The following is an 11164-nucleotide window of genomic DNA, read 5'->3' as shown; positions in this document are numbered from 1 at the left end:
GAACCTTTTTGGTTCAAGGTTCAAAGTTCAAGATATGTCATGTTAGTGTTGTGTTGCGATGTTTTCGCAAGGGTCAAAGTTTTATGTATAGGTTTCTTGGACGACATGTGACTTGCCACGTGGTGATGGCACAAACTTTTAGAACATGATAAACGGTCGCCGAGGGGGGAATATTCTTTCTTCAATGATTTGAAATCCGCCATTTATGGCAAGTATGTGTGAGGATCCGCTATGTCAGAAGTGAAGTGACTTAACATTTAAGGCATGCTTCAGTGCAATCATTTCAAAGTAAGGTCACACGAATGAGGAGTAATAAAGGCAGCTTTTAGTAATGACGGGTAAGATTTTCTCGGCTTTAAAACTGAGTAGTTGTCTCGTTGGGATTATTATTTTCTTGAGAAGATTTTGAGAAGGAGTTTTCGAAGTGGGAGAAATAGGCTGTGATAAAGGTTTACAGAGTATAGAGGAAGGTATGTTCAACAACTTTCTAAATTACTGTAGTTTGTTTTAAAAGATCTGGGTATTCTATTAGCTGCTTGTTTTTGTTTCCACTTTCCTTCTTTGCCTGGGATTAATTAGGGAAAACCATGAACTAAACATGAGACCTATTTTTTCCAAATTGATGAGCTCATCTTCCCTTGTAATCTCTTTACCAGAGTTAGGTGATACAATGTTAGTTTAGTTGGATTTAGATGTTTTTCTAGAAAGAGTAAGGAATTCAGCCGCAGACCCCATGATGAGAGATGTAGCATAGAGCGGATTATTAGAAGCAGCCGCCTTTCCCACAGCTGCTCCTTGCCCTGAGTTAGTCTTAGAATGTATGAATCATTATGACAAGGGTAATAGATTCATAAGGAAAAATGATGGTGAAGTCTTGTTGTCCATTGATAGACAGACAGTAATGGAAGCCATGGGTATTCCACACCGGGAACCCTCTGAAGATTGGACCATTGGTAAATCCTACGGGATTTTCTCTGAGAAAAAGTAGTATTATAGAACTGTTATTGCACGGAATTGGCTCCTAAAATTCCAAAAAGGGGGCTCGAGGCTGCCGAGACCTCTAACCCATGAACATTTAATTCCTGCAATCTGAGACTTAGTAATATTGTTGAACAGGGTAAAGGGTAATTCCCACTTTTTTTACTGGGAGGACTGGATGTATTTCTTCATCCAGGTCACTCTAGATAGAAGTCGGTTCATCGACTAGGGAACTGTCATTGCAGAAAGGTTACATGAAGGTTTGAGTAATTATCTGGGAATGCCTAATTTTTATATGTCATCCTATCTGTTATATATGCTTGCCTGTGTGAGAGAATGGTCTGGGTTGTCTCATGTAAAATGGGTTCAAGGCATGAGAATTTATGAGTATCATCCTAGTCTGACTTTGAAAGGGCATGTTGATGATTATCTCCATTGGAATGATGTTTTTGTTGGAAGGTTGACCTTTGAGTTACAGGGTAACTTGCATAGAAGAATGTCTGCAGAAGAAGTTGAGCTTGTTAACATATATGGCAGTTTCTTTATATAGTTTAGCCACTTCACTTACTTAAGAGTTGGAGGATTTAAAGGTGAACCCTTTAGACTACCCAGGTACATTTCAGACTCTTGCATTTTGATTGAAGTTTCTAGATAGCTTGCTTATGTCTCAAAAGATTATGGTGAGGACTCCTACACAAGTGGGATTTTTCCCATTGATTTAGGCCATTATAGATGTAGGTCAATCTCTAATGCACTGAATCTTGAACTGGAATTTAAAAGGTTTCATTTGAAGACCTTTGTGAAAAGGGATAACTTTGATAGTAAGGGTTTCATTGCTCAGTATGTGAAGAAGATGGTACCTGATCAGCATGTTCCACAGTTGGAGGATTATTGGGAGTGTTGCCAGGATGAATTTGAAGTACGAAGAAGGAGTTGGTCCAGATTAACTTTGAAACAAATTCATGACATGAAATTGCCAATGGATACCTCGGGTGTCACCACTGATGATGAAGACATACTTGATTCAGAGTTTATGAAGTGGTTCTATGATGAACCTCTTCCAGAAGTGGATTGGAGCAAGAAGATGGGGGATAGTATTCAGACACGCACCTTCAGTGTAATGCGCAGGACGAAAAATTGGATTAGGAGTTGCCCGTTTCATCTGACACGAGCAATCAGTTCAAGAAGAAAAAGTGGAAAGAGGAGTACCGCAAGTAAAACTTCTGTTTTGACTAACATTCTCATTTCTAATGCAGGAAAAGGATAGGCAAGGATTAAAGAAGAGAAACTTGACATTGGGGTTGAGCTTTCCATTACTGGTCGAGTGACCAGGTCAAGGTCCAAGAAGAGTTTCCAGCCACCGACTTCTCATTTCATTCTGGATTTGGACGCAGAGGAAACACTGTGCAAGATGACATCCCCTATTTCTGAAGCAGACAAGGTTTCAATTGACATAGATACTATCTTCCAGGACCTAGGGACACTCAAAATTCAGTCTCATATAGACCATGCCACACCACCATCCTCAGCAGGATTTCCACCCATGCCTTCAAAAGAAATAACTCTAGCACCAAAATGGTTAAGTGATTCAATCACCAGGAAAAGGAATGTGGTTCTGATTTCAGTATCAATGGAGGACGCTGTGAGTAAATGTCTGGGAAGGTCTACGAAGCCCAAAAAGTTAAAAAAGAGAGGCTATGATTGATTTTGAGGAGAGCATGAAGCATTGGACTGCAGACATTTATAGACTCGAGTCCAACAAAGATGTTGCTATGGCTTCAGAAGTAGACTACGTTGTTGAATGAATTGATTTGGGGGTCAGAACCAGAGCCATGGATGTGAAGCATCTAGAGACTTTGACTAAACGAATTATCTCCCATACTTGGAAGGATGAGAGAGACAAGGCTGAGTTGAAACAAAGTTTAACACAAATGGCCCAGTATATTCATGCTTTGCAGAACAACCCATTACCATTGTCCCAACATTCAGGACCATTTAGTCCAAAATCACCTAGCAATCAAAAATTCTTGGATGAAGTTCAACGAAACAGGATGATTGCCGAGGTTTTCTCAGAATGGCTCACCTCGATCATGCATCAGGCAACTAATTACATAACGGATTTGGTCTAGATTTTCAAAGATGCCAATGAGGTCACCAAAGCATTGGACTCCGACTTGGTCTCATGGAAAAAGGAGAAATCTAAGTGGGTTGTGATTTCAAAACAGATGGGTGATATTCAGCGCTATGGTCTAATGAACTTTCTTGTTGAGAATCAAGTGTCGAGATTAAATGAAGATGTAATGTTTATTTGTAAGGAGAGTATTGAGTGGCACAACCAAATTATTGAGCAGGGTTATAATGAGTCAGCCAGTCTGCGTGGCGAATTAACGGCCTTAAGGGCGACTATGCAAAAGGACTTACACTACGTGGATGTCCAATTACTTAAAGAAGATAGCGAAACCTTGGAAGACACTACGGAGATGATTAACCAGTTTGGCAACCACATTAAACAAATCAAGATGGACAAATCCTTGTCCGTGGAAGTCTTTACGAGGATCTCTAAAGTGGAATCGATGCTCACTGTTTGTCTCAATCACCTAGATTCCCACAGAGATAAAGTGCAGATGGTGAAGAGAAAGGAGGAGCTCTGGAAGCAGAGAGTAATTTATATCAGTTTGCCACACGTAACCATAATATAAGAGTTTTCAAAGGTGCATCGAGAGTGGAGCGCAGCAAAGGCAGTGATAGTGTCTGTTCAAGACACCAACCCGAGTGATCGCACCGGAACTAAGCAGACGACATGACTAGCACTGCTGGCAGTTGTTTGCCAGCGAGTCTAGTTATTTTCCTTAGTTTCGGTTATACAATTAAGGTTTCTTTCTATTAACTCTTATGAGTTAATTTTACTTTGGTTAAAAGGAACTATTGGGTCTGGTGACCTATAAATATGTTTTGTAATGACTTTGAAAGGGTTCACTAAGTTTTTGGAAAAGACTATCTTTAAGATTGGCTAAAAACATTTTGTGTATGTAGAAAGTGAATGACCATTGATGAATGCAAAATCTTATTAACAACTATTTTCAGTTTCAAATCTGTGTGTTTGATATTTGAAGTTTGATTCCTGTGTAAATCTATTTCGAAGAAGGGGTTGTTATACTTTCTATGTGTGCAGAAAACTATTGGCAAATTTCATCTTTATAAGATTTTTTTTCATTTTGTTTTAGTGTTCGTATGAAGTTTGTCGGCTTTAAATAAAAAGTTATATATGGATCAGTGCTTGCATTCATTTTGTATTGACTGGTGTATGCAATTGCCTTTAAGTGTTTTCTGGTGAAAAGCATTTTATTGATTGTATGTAATTTGGAGCCGAACAAATATTTACTAGAGGGAGTTGTACCTTAATTCAAAGGTTAATCAATATAATGATTTTCCAACTGTTTGGTAGAAAGTTTGTCTACTTTTCTATGACCCGCGTGCTTGGAGATTAAACAAATAAGGAAAGACAAATATGTTTACCAACAGTATGTATGTGTGTGTGTTGTGTATGTATGTATTTATGTCATGTATATATATGTGTCTATGTAATGTATATATGTATGTGTGTGTATGTGTATGTATATATGTGTGTGTATGTATGTGTATGTATGTGTGTATGTGCGTGTTATGTTTGTGTGTATGTGCATGTGTGTATGTATGTATTTGGACCTATGTATATCTATGTATGTATGTGTTTCTATGTATAAATATATGTATGTGTGTATGTATATGTATGTATGTATGTATGTATGTCGGTATGTATGTATGTATGTGTGTGTGTTGTGTATGTATGCATGTATGTATATCATGTATGTCATATATGTGTGTATGTGTGTATGTGTATGTATGTGCATGTGTGTGTGTGTGTGTCATGTATGTGTGTATGTGTGTATGCATGTGCATGTGTGTGTATGTGTACGTGTGTGTATGTGTATGTCCATGTGTCTATGTGTGAGTAAATATGTATGTATGTGTGTATGTGCAATTGTGTATGTGTGTATGTACACGTATGTGTGTATGTGGACCTATGTATATGTATGTATGTGTATGTATGTTTCCATGTATATATGTATGTGTGTTGTGTATGTATGTATGTATGTCATGTATATGTGTCTATGTAATAGGTATGTATGTATGTATGTGTGTGTGTCTATGTAATATGTATGGTTCTCACACAACATATGGACTAAATCCTAGGACCTTGTTTTGGAAGAGAACATGTGTAAACTCGTACATTCATTTACATCTGCATTGACCACTTATTAGATCGGCTAAGTGGACCATTCATTATCAGTTAACGAGAGAGTAATTATTAGCTAAGTACATTAGTTAAGTGGACCATTCATTATGATTTTGTATGTGGACATGACAAGTAGAATAACTTAAACATGTATGCATATTTCAAGTTGGGTCCAATTCACTTGACATATATGTGCATGTGGGCATGTGTATTTAGGGGTCTACAAATTTGGATTGCTTCTCAATACTAATTTGTGTAAATGGCAATAAAAGGGATAGAATACGCAAGAATGATCGATATAAGAGACAAAAAAAAAGGCTACAACACCTGCTCAAGAACAATTTCCCATTGACGATAAAGTGGTCACAATTCAGGAAAGACAAGAAATTGGTCCTAGTCAATCCAGAATTTTTTTCTTTGGTATGACCAATTTGATGGAGATGGATGAAGATGCTCTTTTCAATGAGATTTTAGCTGAGGATATGGTACCAGAAAGCACATTAAAATTGCACTGCAAAAAAATATGGGATTAATATTTTCAAGATAAATCTCTAATTGGAAGAGCACAATTGTTTGCAAAGTTATTTAGGAGAAAAGAAATGACTCTTGTTTTGGAGTTGTTGGGTGTTGATAACAAGAAGAAATCATCAAATGGATCAGTAAATCAGACAGTGGTTGAAAATTTGCAAGAAGCTTTGAAATGTATCGAGAGCATGAGTCGATCTATTGATTTATGTGCTACTCGAAGAGCATTAATGACTATGATTTCTAGTAAGAAATTATCACATAGAATAGAAACTCAAGCAATTGCCCAATTATTGAATGTCTCTAGAAGAATTATCTAGAGATATATTAGGAAAAGAAACAAGTTGGATGAGAATATTGAAAAGAATTGGGTCAATATTTGCAGGGTTCCTAAAAAAGAGAGAATTGTTGAAGATGTAAAAAGACTTGTTATTGAATACTGGACCAGTCACTCTCATGTTTCTTCCAATAGAAGAGACACTATACAAACTAGGGATGAATATGGTACAAAAATTTCACATCCAAAATAGTTTATAGACACAACACAGAGTGAATTGTTTGAAGCATTCAAACAAGAATTTCCAGATGTCAAGGTATGTCAAAGGATGTTCAAGGGATTATGACCATGTTTTGTGCGTATCAATTGCTAGAATAATTGGTGGACAACTGAGAGGGAGGTGAATCAGTTGTCAACATATTATATTAATCAAACCACTTTATAACCTTTAACTGGAGCACATAAACATTAAATACTGGAATAGCAGACACAGATACCGGTAAGCAATAAAACTTAAGAATGAAATAGAGAATCAACATAATGCAACCATACCACATAACACCAGGATTTATACCTGGAAACCTCGATAAAGGGAAAAACCACGATGGGAAGCCTACCCACAGTCAGATGATAATTCTGCAGAAAGTATGTGATACAATAAGGGGCCTGCACATGCAGGGAGGCACACTACCTAGAGCATACTGCTCATTACAAAGGAGTCTCACTGACTACATAGAGGTTATAACCACCTCAATATAATTGGACAACAATCCAAAAGAATGAATTGCCAATGATAGCATCTACCATGCCTGATTACAGTCTCGATTAAGCTCAATACCAGAGGCCTTTTACCTCTTACATAAACCCAATTTGATCACCTATGATCGACCAAATCTCCTTCGCATATGATATTTCATTCCATGACCATTACCACCACCATCGATCTATAGTGAGATCTTACATCAATTTATACAAACCCTAAGGCCTAAACCAATTAGGTCGGCCACCTAAAAGATATTACAATAAGATCATTACATATATCCACATTAAAATGATATACCATGTCAACTTTAGACCAAAATAACATTAACCAATCTATTATTCATCCCAGTAATGTGTAGAGAAAACGTAACATGATATCGGTCCATAAACTGGAACCAAATAGATTCTCCACACCAAAGTGATGTCTCCAATCAGTCAAGGCACAAACAAAGATCATCTTCTGCATCCCGAATTCCATCTAAAAGCCGCACCAACACCACTTATGCATCCTGTCAAAGATTCTTAGTAAAAGCTCTGTCAGTAAAACCTTAAACCCTTACCGGTATAGGCTTACTAGAGTGTATGATAGAATTCGATCATCAAGTCAATACCAACTGACCAAAATATACTTCAAAAACATCAAACCAAACATATTCCATTGATCCAAACATGTCGATAGTATCCAACTGATAGCCCCTTCTGTCGGTAACACTAGTTCTTCTACCGGTAACCAAAATATGTCTGTCGATAACCAATCATAATAGCTAGTGTTGACATCAATGATAAAACATCAATACAACACATAATCAATTCCTTCATATTGCCAACATCAATAAGGTACATGAAACTTGTTGTTGTCAAAATCATGTTGAATTTCATCTACACCTCCAGTCATATAAAAAAGCAGTGACAGAAACTAAACCAAATGTACTCATCCCTGCAAGTAAAACAATTTGTGAAGTATATTTTATGTGACAAATTAGAAGGTTCAGATGAGTTCAATATAAAATTTATAAAAAAATACATGTAATGACTATGGAGATTTGAAGAAAACTGTATAAATTGAGAACGTTGATTTTTCAGTGCAAGTTTTGTGGAAAAGATTTGAATATGAGAAATATCAGACAATGTCAGGAGCTAAATCCAAAAACATTATGTTAAAAGAGAGTGAATTGTCTTACAATGAGTTTATGTATAGATTTCAAAATATAATATATCCACATATCCAACATTGTCATGGTGCAAGATGACAAACTAAATAGTTTCGTATCTCAAAAAATTGCTTTCCTCCAGGTTGTATTCTCTAAATAGTAGACTTCTCTGAGAACTATACATTTAGTCCTCACACAGAGATTCGAAGTCAATACTATCATTCTGAGTAGGTTGCAATATTTGTACAAGTTTTGTATAGACATGCAAAGTTTCATGCGGATGGTGTAGAATGTGGCCAAGATGAATGCATTATCATTAAGGAAGTTCATTTTTATATCAGTGATGATATTGGTCATGATAGGAGCTATGGAGCACATTGTTTTGAGATTTTTTTGAAAATATCCTACAACATTGGATAAATGCTTCACAACACTGATTTTGGTCTGATGGATGTGCTAGTAAGCGTAAAAATTGATTAAAATTTCTTGTAGTCTTTTAATTAACTAGTATAATTAGTTTTTAAAACTGATATATTATATTTGATTGTAACTTCACAGGACAATTTAAATATGCAAAAGCATTCAATTGGTTGTCACAACAACATGCTAAATGTGGTGTAAAGTTTTTGTGAAACTTTTTTTAGAGTGGACATGGAAAAAGAGATCATGATGGAGCAGGAACATGTGTGAATCGTGCACTTCACCAACATGAACTTACAAGTATATTTTCAATGTATATATGTGTACTATGTTCAATAAATCTCTATTTACTTTAGTATGTATCTTATGGGTTGGAATTAAATTGCTAAAATAAGTTATTGTGTGGGTTACAACATACGAAATTCAAGTGAGATAGTAGAATGGTGTAAAAGTCATTTTGATGTTCGTGACACGATATACAACAAACATTATTTATGGGAAGTTAAAGATATTTTGATTGATTCAATCCTTATAATTGTCAAACAATTAATGGTAGAAGTTTGCATCAAGTGATGACTATAGGACATAGCAAACCTCTTGCAATTCAGGTAAGAGAAGTGTGAGACATCAACCAGCTCTGATACCATGTGAGATTTTGCCAAGATCAATAGGCAATAGAAAGCACAAATAAGAGAGACAAAATATATGATAGAAATAAACTGTATTCTATCAAGATGAAAATACTGATCAACTGGATCATCAATCGATACATACAATGAATATGAGCCTTCTTATATAGGCAAGGCTATATGGATATGTGAGCACACAAACATGACACGTGGCTCAATAAGAAACAAGGGTAGGTAGGAAATAGGTGTGGGTAGGTAGGAGAAACAATATAATATTCCACATGAGGTGGATCACCCACTAAATGTGGAGTGTAACAACAAGATCACACCATAAAAGGTGGAAATTCTCCTACACGCACTATCTCAATGTGGCACTTGAAACATTAGAGATGGATATGTTTCACAATAAGAGATGAAACAATTAGTCACAATGTTTCCTTATGAAGATAATGACATTGTAGATATTCATGATCCTTTATATTCAGTTGATTATGAACGTGTTTTTGATTTAGTTGTGTCAGGTACACTTACATTTGATTTAAATATCCTTATGTATTTTTGTGCACTTTGTTTAAATTTAAATTAAATTTGAACTTTATACATTCTACCATACACTTTATAATTTAATTGTTTGTAATTTGTGGTCTACAGGTGATATTTTTGTCGTGGTTGCAGATCCTGACAATGTAGAAGGTGTTGACTATCATCTACTAAGATGCACAAAACCAAAATGTAAATTTTCAAAATTAGTGGAAGATGCTGATGGGCAACAATATCCCACTAGATCTGTTGTTGTTGAAGGTACTTATTATCAACAAACCAAGATAGATAATAATGGTATTACATTACTGAATACATGCCTAGCCAAAAAGTTTTGCATTATAGTCACTTAGTTATAGAAACAAGATTAAATTTAGAAACTTTACCAAAGTGGAGGTTTCCTATTGAAGATAATGAAAGGATATTAGAGATAGTAAAAGACAGAGAGGATCCAGATTTTATGTACCATGAGCTCACTTAACTTATTAGTACAAGTCAACTCATATTTTTTTTATCATGATACACGTATATATGCATATATGTATGTACATTCGAGTTTTTTTTTTATCATCATACATGTATACATATGCACACATGTACATTTGAGTTTGTTTTTTGGATCGTCATACATATGTATGTATGTACATTGGAGATATTTTTTTGGATCGTCATACATATATACATATGTACATTTGAGTTATTTTTTTGGATTGTCATACATATGTACGTATGTACATTCGAGCTATTTTTTTGGATTGTCATACATATGTATGTATGTACATTCGGGCTATACACACACATGCGTACATTTGAGGTTTTTTTTTATCATCATCATGTACATATATACATATGTACACATGTACATTTGAGTTATATTTTGGACCATGATACATTGGAAACATTGCATTGCATATCGTTTGGATCATTAAAATTGACAAAAATGCATTTTTTTTATGTATCTCACTAAATTCTAGTGTCACATAGTATGTACATGTATACTCATATGTTTGATTAATACTATAGTTTATATTATCATTTAGGTAGTCAACCATTATAATTAATACTATTTACGATTATGAAATTCAATTACTACGTGGATTATTTTTATATAATTATTACGTGGACTAAATTCAATTATTATGTGGATTGTTTTGATATAATTATTACGTGCATTATGAAATTCAATTATTATGTGGAAATTTAATTTTTGAGAAGTATATATTATTATTATTTTTTAACATTTAATAATGAGTGTAGGTCTACGACAAGAAAATAATGATCTCAATTCAAGACACTAAAAATAACAAAATATTAGAAAAACATACATGATTTTTTTAAAATAAAAAAATCAACATTTATACTAACTAAATATCAAGATTTATCATCTAGAATAACATGATCTTGATTCTATGTAACTTGAAATAATTATAAATTATAACATGGGCTCATAAAACATGTAATAAACAAAACAGTGATTAAATAAAACATCACACGTCACATAAATAAAGTGTCAAATAAAACATACAAGTCTCAAATACATGCATGAAATAACATACAAGTGTCAAATAAAACATCACATGTACATCTACAACATATATGTAAAAAA

Source organism: Cryptomeria japonica, chromosome 5 (assembly GCF_030272615.1).
Source record: "Cryptomeria japonica chromosome 5, Sugi_1.0, whole genome shotgun sequence".
NCBI lineage: Eukaryota > Viridiplantae > Streptophyta > Pinopsida > Cupressales > Cupressaceae > Cryptomeria > Cryptomeria japonica.
Note: the sequence above shows the minus strand (reverse complement) of the source record.